Here is a 9504-nt window from a genome sequence, read left to right as displayed (position 1 = left end):
ATCCTTAGTTTTCCTAGGGTTGATCTGGAGGAGATTCTGCTGGCACCAGAAGAAAAAAGGAGCTTCAGATTCTGAAGTGCACTCATTTGAGACATGCAACAGGTCTAAAACCCCACCACTCACTTTTGAAAAGAGTGGGTTAACCATTTGGGTTAATAGCAGAAGATTGGAGAATATGGGCAATGTATTCCACAATAAACTGAATCTCAATCATTTATATTTGAATTTGAAATGATAAACGTGAATAATTGCATTGAAAAACTGAATTGGAATTACATAAATTCAATTTGTATTGTTTCATTTAAATCTTTACATTGAAAAACTGAATCGGAATTGTACAAATTGATGTCGACTGGTTAGCCGTGAGCACATCCGCCTCACAGTGCAGAGGTGCAGGTAAAATTCTGGCTCCGGCCTTCCTGTGTGGAGTGTGGAGCAATGTTCTCCCCGTGCCTGCATGGGTTTTCTACGGGTACTTTGGTTTCCTCCCACATTCCAAAAACATGCATGGCAGGTTAAAAACATTCTGGTTGTTCGTCTCTGTGTGCCCTGCGATTGGCTGGCAACCAGTTCAGGGTGTCACCCGCCTGCTGCTCGAAGACAGCTGGGATGGGCTCCAGCACACCCATAACCCTTGTGATGATAAGCGGATTAGAAAATGGATGGATGGATGAATTTGAAATCATTACTTTGCAGCTGAACCCTAATCAATTCAAAACGTGAGAATCACACACACACACACACACAAAATAGATAAATAAAAGGCTACCAAACACATGAGAGGTCATTGACTTTTTTGGGGGGAGGGGGGTGTAGTACAAAAATGTATGCTTAAACACCTTAAAGCTTGCAGACATTGTTGAAGAGGCTTCACGCCTTAAGTGACAAAATGACAGATGCGCTTTGTGCTGTCTCTAACTGCTCTAATGAAATTTGTAGATTTAAACGGTGTCAAAAAAAACTGACAAAAAACATCATTGCAAACCTCCATGTTCATCTCCAACTTCATGACAGAAAACATCCGGAGGTGGATGTAAAAGATGGGCAAAAATTGTACATTTCTTGAATGCATTTATTTTGCAAGTGCCTTGGAACCCCATGCATCCCATGTCCTGTCTGTGTCATCCTAACATGCTGGAATTGGTCCTTGGACAGTCACTGTACTGAATTATCAAGCAACAGAGGTGGCCGGAGATCTGCATGTCGCTTTTTGGCAGATGACACCGCAATCTTTTTTAACCCTTTCGGGGACCACGGTTACTACAGCTTATCATGTTATCAGGTTACAAGGTGCATGAAAAGTTTAAAAATGCAAGTCACGTGCCAATTGCCCACAGATAACTTTTCTAAACCTTCTCAATTAATCTTCAACTTTAACAAATATTAACTATTATTGGTCAAAATTCTAACGATCATAGTATTTGTAAAGGAAAAAAAAAAGCAACAAAGCTGTTCATGAAGTACCGGTAACCTATTTTGGTGTGATTATCTGTAAATAAAAAAAATAAATAAAATCATCTCAAATTTTCCTACTATTATTAAAAAAAAAAACTACAACCTAAACTAGATGAAATTTTAAAAATATGTATTTTTTTGTGCCAGGTGTGATGTGTGTTCGAGTGAGTTTTTGCCAAGGTTCAGACCAGGGGTCACCAACGTGAGGACCACACGAATAGCCCGCTAGTGCTAGGATTGTGATTTGCTACAAATTTTGATTTAAAAATGCAAACACTGGCAGTATTTTGAGACAGCTTTAAGATGATCAGAGCCTGAATTTTTTAAATAAATCATTCAGTACTAAAAATAACACATTCTAATATTATTAAATGTACTTTGTACAGATGTTGTTTCAGACGTGTATCAATTTGGTAGCCCTTCACACAATCAGTACACATGAAGTAGCTCTCACGATCAAAAAGGTTGGTGATCCCTGGTTTAGATGCTCAAAAACAGCATTGTTTCTTGTTGTAAACAGCGCATTGCCACAGTAACAGCGTCTGACGAAATAAAAAACTTTCAATAACTTTTCATCTTAATCAGCTCTAGATGAAACACCCTAAGTTTGAAGTGGATCAGATAAATTCTCTAGGAGTTTGTTAAAATCTGAACTCTGTAAAAGGAACCAAAAGGTTGCCCAATTCCAAAATAAAGTAAAAATGGCGGGCTTCCTGTTAGGTTTAGCATATGCTACCCAATACTTTTTTGTAGGTCTCGGGCTGTAACGTCTGACTCCCAATTTTCACAGATCGAGGTGAAACATAGAATCAGAATCAGAATCATCTTTATTGGCCAAGTTTGTAGAACACACAAGGAATTTGTCTCTGGTTTTGATTATTTCTATTCAGGCTATACAAGTATCCTCATAAACAAGGACATGACAAATAAGGACGGAAAGACATTCCATAATGTAAGTGTACCGTTGTGCTGTTGTACCACCCAATGACAACTGTGAGACAATGTGCAAAGTATCAAGCAGAGCTAAAGTAATCAGTGGTAGAATACTATAATATATCAGTTGTGCAGTTGGTGCAGTAAATCAATGCACCATTTTAAAGTGACGAGTAGCAGTATTTGTAGAAAAAGTGTAAGTGTATATTGTATAGATGTCCTTGAGCGCTTTAAAGTGTCTGGTGCTGTGGAATATAGATCAGTGACAATGGTTCAAGGAAGTACAGAGCGGGAGCTACAGTGATTATTGCGGTAATGCTGTTCCACAAGGTTGTGCAAAATTGCAAAGAGCCACTATACAGGTAGATTTGGGTTACTGTTTAGGGAGTTAATGGCTAGAGGGAAGAAGCTGTTTTCGTGTCTGCTCGATTTGGTGCGCGTGGATCAGTAGCGCTTGCCTGAGGCGAGTAGCTGGAAAAGGTGGTGGGCAGGGTGCGGGGGGTCCAGTCGGATTTTCCATGCCCTTGTCTTGGTTCTTGCGGTGTGCAAGTCCTCAAGAGTGGATAGGGCGGTGCAGATGATTTTTTTGCTCCATCCTAACTGTCCGTTGCAGTCGAATTTTGTCCTTTTATGCGGCGGTCCCAAACCAAACTGTGATGGAAGAACACAGGATCGATTCGATGACTGCTGTCTGTAACTGTCTTAGCACCTCCTGTGGCAGACCATGCTTCTTCCTCAGCAGCCTCAGGAAGTACATCCTCTGCTGGGCCTTTTTCAAGATGGACTTGGTGATGACCTCCCACTTCATGTCCTGGGAGACACTGATTCCCAGGAACTTGAAAGTCTCGACGGTTGACACGGCAGTTGGATAGTGTGAGGGGCAGCTATGGTGAAGGATGTTTCCTCAAGTCCATGATCAACTCTACCGTCTTGAGCATGTTCAGCTCCAGGTTGTGTTGGCTGCACCAGAGCGCCAGCTGCTCCACTTCTTGTCCGTATGCAGACTCGTCGCCATCTTTGATGAGACTGATGACTGTGGTGTCTACGAACTTTATGAGTTTGACAGTTGGATGTGTTGAGGTGCAATCGTTCGTGTAGAGGGAGAAGAGCAGTGAAGCGAGGACACATCCCTGCGGGGCTCCTGTTGATGATGTTGTCCTTCCCAGCCTCACCTGTTGTGTCCATCCCGTCAGGAAGCTGAGGATCCCCTGGCAGATCGTAGGGGACACAAGAGCTGGAGAAGTTTGAGGCTGAGGAGTTGGGATGATGGTGTTGAACGCAGAGCTGAAGTCCACAAACAGGATCCTTGTCGAGGTGCTCGAGGATGTAGTGCAGCCTGATGTTGACTGCATCCTCCACAGACCTGTTTACCCAGTAGGCAAACTGCACAGGGTCCAGCAGGGGTACGGTGATGTTTTTTCGGTGGTTCAGCACAAGGCGTTCAAAGGACTTCATGACCACAGACGTCAGAGCGACAGGCCTGTCGTCGTTCAGTTCCGATGTTGCTGGTTTCTTGGGAACTAGGATGAGGGTAGACTGTTTGAAGCAGGATGGGACCTCAAACAGCTCCAGGGATCTGTTGAAGATTTGTGTGAAGACCGGAGCCAGCTGGTCAGCGCAGACTTTCAGGCAGGAGGGGGACACTTTGTCGGGCCCCGCAGCTTTCTTGATCTTCTGCTGCTTGAAGAGCCGTCTCACTTCCTGTTCGTGGATCTGTAGGGGAGAGAATGAGGGTGGGGACGTAGATAGAGTAGTTTCTGGTTGAGGTTGGTGTATGTTGGAAATGGGGGTGTCCTTTTCAAATCGGCAGAAAACATGTTTAGTTGATCAGCCAGACCCTTATTGTTCACTGCTTGGGTGGATGGTGTCCTATAGTTTGTGACTGCTTTCAGGCCATTCCACACAGATGCAGAGTCGTTAGCAGAAAACTATTTTTTCAGCCTCTCTCTATAGCTTCTCTTTGCGATGTTAATTCCCTTTGTCAATTGGTTTCGGGCAGGTTTGTAAGGGTTTAGACCCTCAAAAACACTATCATTCGTCTTTGTAAATGGAGCATTGTTATGGCAGCAGTTTATGATGACAAAAATAGATTTAAATGAATTTGAATTTTAAACATCATGAAATGTCTCTCTCTTTTGTCTCACATTTTGAGATGGTACAAGTTTGAAGTCAATCGGGTTAACTCTCTAAAACACGGTGTCAAACACAAGATATGGCCTGTCACATGGTGTTTGTCAATTTGCATGATCCATGCTAAAATCTGTACCGACATGTCAAATTGTCATGTGCAATAAATAATGTTTAGATTTTGCAATATTTTTTATACTCACTTGAACAATAATTCATTTGTTGTGTCAAGGTAATAATGCGATGAGATGCTGAAACATTTTTGTAGTTTCACTGTTAGAACTCCAAAGTGGCCCGCGAGAAAAAGGAATTTGACACCCCTGGCCTGGGGGGCAAAAGTATGACCCTGTAAAAAGAATTAATTTGCTCTAAATTTTGTCTCACAAAATTCTTACAAGGATAGATCTTTATTCATCAAAACCAGCTTCCAATCATTTTTCCCATAAAACATGATAATTACAAATTGAGCACACAAGCAACATGCACCGAACTGTGGATTCTAAAAAAACAAAAAGTAGAGGTCTATTCAAAAAATAAAACAGTTATACCATGACATATTATAATTAATGGCCTGTTTTTGTTAGGGTTTGTATGTGACCCCAATAGCACGACAACAGGCAGGTCTCGTGGAAGCCAACACTTGGCGTAGTTTATTTACGAGTCTTCACAAAGTCACTCAGGGAGAAGCACGAGGAGTCCACAAGGAAATGTCCACACAAGGAACAAGAAGCTGCAGGAGACGGCAACAGAGTCCACTGGCGTGGTGACGGCACGAACTTGCACTGGGGAATGGTCGGTGAGTCAATTTGTACCAGTCCAAACGAGCAGATAGGCAACAGGTGGGTGATGAGCTGACGAGTCTCAGGTGTGAGGTGCAGAGCACCCTGGCTGAGGAGGCTGCCTGGCTGGCCCCTCCCTAACAGTTTTGTTTTAAGTCTCTGAAATGTCAGAAAATACTCAATTTCTCTCAGGTAAATGGAAAAAACAGTAGGCGACAATTTATCAATCTGCATCTATGATTGGATTGGATTGGATAAACTTTATTGTCAAATGTACTGTATGTGTAACATACCTGTACAGCACAGATGAAATTTCTTCCCTCTCAACATAAAACAAGAGGAGCCGCTGCGGGTGTCCGCGCCGCTATGAAAAGAAAAGTGAACCAAAAAAATGACAAAACAATACAAAACAACACATGAGACACAGACAATCGTGCACTCTTAACCACTTTCCTGCATACTTTGTTGTCTGAAGCAGTTATAGATGAAAGAGGAGCGAATTAAAGTGTCCTTTTCACCAGTGGATCAAAGACGTCATGCTGCAATGTGCACACGTCTGTTACAAGCTAAGCTTGAAAGCAACAAGAAGCTGTAGCATCCATTAACAAAAAAGAGAGATTGGCTCTCTTCTCCTGTCCCATGTAAGTCCGCTTCAATTCCAAGCCGCGACTCCCAGTTCCACATACGCATCGGCGCTCTGCGCTGACGCTCCTTTCTTCTCATCGTCGGCTCCTCAATCCATGCATCCATCCAGCCGCAGACTCCATCAGCATCGACCTTTTCGCTGAACAAAAAGGGGCTGTGAAAATGCTGCCTACTTCAGGCGCAAGACACAAGCACCCCGGGGATGTCCAGCAATGACAGTCAAATGGCGCAGACATTCCTCCCAATCAAGAAATCAGTGCTGGTACACATGTGCTGCCGAGAAGGGGCAACCACCAAGCACAGATTCTTCTTCTTTGACGAATGCCATGGCCAAAAATGCTGAAAACAGTCCACATCAGGTCCACACGATGTAACAACAACACCATGTGACAAAACAAGACAAAAACAACAAAAAACAACAAAAAACGCAAGGCTCTTGAAGAGCACTTGCCGATGGCTGCCTATCCGGGCGCCACATTGGGGGGGGAAAAAATGAATAATTTTTTTCAAAAATACAGGTATTTTCAAAGTGTTGTACAACAGTTCCTGTTTTTCCTGTTTCCTATTTTGTTTTACCGTTCCATATTTAAAGTCTCTGTACTCGAGTTGGGGTGACACATGATCCTTCTCCCAAAACACTTTAGTGTGTATACAGTCAAAAATAAATGTTCCAAAGTCTCTGTCAGAGTTACAAAATTAAATACATACATAAATAAAAGTCTGCTCTAAATTAACCCTCGGATTACAAGGCTATAAATAATTTAACATCTTAAAATTTGATTCTCTACTTTTAGTAATATCGGTAGAGTTAGGTATTCTTTCCTTATTCAAAGTCTAATTCTTTGCGAGCATATATACTTGAACTTCATTTAAAAGATAAGAAAAATACTAGACAAAAGGGCACCCTTTAAGAATCTATTTTTGCACGGTTTTATTATTTTTCCCGAATCTGCACTGCTGTTTGCGCAGGTATTTTGTCCTGGTGTGATTACCGTAGTTAACGACAAAAAAAATGGCCGACATCCTGCGCGTTTGCTGCAGAGGTCACAGATCGTGTATTGAGAAATGACGGACCCCCCCCCCCCCCCCCCCCCCCCCACAATGCTTACTACAAAAATGTTCTGAGCATGCTAGTTCCCAATTTAATTTTTTTCCAGCGCACAAGTACCTGCGCACCGCTATGTTTACCCCTGTATATGTGTATCGTGAGAGAGAGAGGGAAGGAGGGTGGAAACATCTATCCATTTTCAATACCATTTATCCTGTACAGGGTCACGTGGAGGGGGGGGGGGGGCTGGAGCCTATCCCAGTAGATGCGGAAGGCAGACTACACCCTGAACTGGTCGCCAGTCATTCGCGGGGCACACACAGCGACGAACAACCATTCACGCCCACATTCATAACGTCATTGAGTACCGCTACATCAGCGACTTCCGAAATCAAATTTGCATTTAATTTTGTCTGTAACATTAATGCATTAAAACATGTCTAAATGCACTTAACATCAAGGAGTTCAAATATTGACAAACAGTAAGGACCCAAACATAATTTAAATTTTGGAGCATTATTGATAAGTATTGAGGTACAGTCAAATTATTCTTATTCTCGTCAACCAAATTTAAATTAGAAAATAAAATCAACGCTGTTCCCAAATACTGTAATTCTGTTGCAACATATTCGGTTAATACGGTAATCTCGAAAGCCTGGTTTTCTGTGCCACGCCTCCAGTCTCAAATGTTGCAGTCAAACACTCGTCCCTTAGCAAATAAGACTGCTACTTCCGAGGACGGGGAATACGACGAAGGCGTTTCGGGGTCAGTTGTTTAAGATCAATATGTCAACATTATTATAATGTCATGTATTGTAGCCCTGGTCTGTCGTCGTCGCCATAGTGGATGATCACAACAGAGGAGAGAATCAACCCACCGAAATTGCAGACATTTCTTGTTCAAAAGGCAACGTTTCGGATGTTGAAATAACCCAACATACGTTTTTCACTTTACTCGAAGATTCTCCGTCATTCATTGCAATACTGCATCACAAACGTTTGAAGGGCCTATTGTCATTTGATATGCACATTCATGTGCACATGCGTTAGGAATAAATTATAATATACTATATTGCAACTGCTTTTTTTTTTTTTTACAATTGGTCGAAACATTTATGCATGCGAAGAAGTTCAACGGTTCAAAATCAAACAAAAAAACTCAATATGGGCCATGTTTTTTTTGTTTGCTCAACGTATTAGACGCTGGTGAAGATAATATAGACTGCTGCTATTTGCGAAGGAATTTGGACTTCGTGCTATTTGAAGCTACATTTGCACGTGCTGTTGTGTTATGTATCTATAACCTGTACGAGTGTGTGTTCCGTTCAGGGTTGACATGAGCTAAGGTTGTCGAGAAAGCTCATCAGTGACAAGAGTTTTATAAATACACGTTGACATTATCGGCAAGATTCCTGACCTTGTCCAGGGGAAAGCACGACGCAGAATCAAGTTTGAGGTTTCTGGTGGCTCCAATGACTCTTGACCGCTTTATCCGATGTTATTTCTTGTTGCCTTAACGCAGTGCTTCTCAATTATTTTCTGTCATGCCCCCATGAAGAAGAAAACACCCCCACCCGCGCGACCATAAATAGTATCATTTGTCTATAAAATTATTATAAGTACACCTCTGAATAGCACTGTATCCTTATTAACGTATAAGCGAATAAAAAAAAAATATGGACCAACTTACAACAAGGAATAGCTTTATTAACTGCAACAGAAAAGATTTGAAGTGCATCTGAAATTCAAAAATAAAATTAAATCCTGAATTAAACATTTTTTGACTGACCATGTCAAACCATATGATACTGAAAAATAAAATCAATAAATAATAATGCATTCAAACTGATCACCAACATTAACTCAGGAGCACAATATTTAAAAAAACTAACCTGCAAAACAAAAAATATATAAAATAATTTGTGCTGATTTTTTAAATCAAAGATGATGTCTGGATTAATGGCTACAATTAGCACGTTTTGCAATGCACAGCTTTTCGAAGCGAACGTTTGAAGCAGGACACAGCAACTCTCAGCTCCTGCTCAATGTGTAGCCGGAACCTGTATTTTAGTTTACTGAAGTAGCAGTCACAAAGTGGGATGATTGTTGGCAATATTCGGCACATTTTCGCTGTAGAAACTCAAGCAGCTTATCAGCGTGATTGGGGTGTAATGTTTTTGAGTGACGCCTTAATTTATTTGGCTTCATGCTGTCCGCTGCCAACATTTTTCGACACAGGAAGCACACCAGTCTTTCCTCGTCTCCCACCGTAGTTACAGTGAAGCCAAGCGCTACATACGCTTCGTCATATTTCCTCGTCTTAGCTTTCGGGAGCCTTTCTTTTGTCTCTTTATCACCGTCTCTTTCTGCCTGTCTTCTCATCCCTGTTAAATATTTTTTCATTGGGGTCACTTGAGGGTCTGCTACACTTCGTGTCTACACTTTATACTCATACTCTGTGCTGTGTGCAAAGCGCGCATGCTCAGTGCAAACAAAACCACTACACCACCCAGCAAA

The 9504-nt window shown here is 41.8% G+C and overlaps 1 protein-coding gene across 2 annotated transcripts in view; it reads left to right on the top strand.

Annotated features, from left to right (window-relative positions):
- Nucleotides 1–7654: 7654 nt before the first annotated feature.
- Nucleotides 7655–9504, top strand: part of LOC147195560 (glycogen debranching enzyme-like) — an 85136-nt gene continuing 83286 nt past the window's right edge. For both annotated transcript variants that reach the window (XM_086128442.1, XM_086128443.1), the window contains exon 1: nt 7655–7753. The gene's annotated coding sequence lies outside the window, so the exon portion shown is untranslated. The remainder of the gene's footprint in view (nt 7754–9504) is intronic.

Source organism: Hippocampus guttulatus, chromosome 14 (genome assembly GCF_054856545.1).
Source record: "Hippocampus guttulatus isolate MCC_2025c chromosome 14, RoL_Hgut_1.0, whole genome shotgun sequence".
NCBI classification, from domain to species: Eukaryota; Metazoa; Chordata; class Actinopteri; order Syngnathiformes; family Syngnathidae; genus Hippocampus; species Hippocampus guttulatus.
The sequence above is the reverse complement of the archived record's forward strand: the minus strand, read 5'-3'. Positions and strand labels throughout refer to the sequence as shown.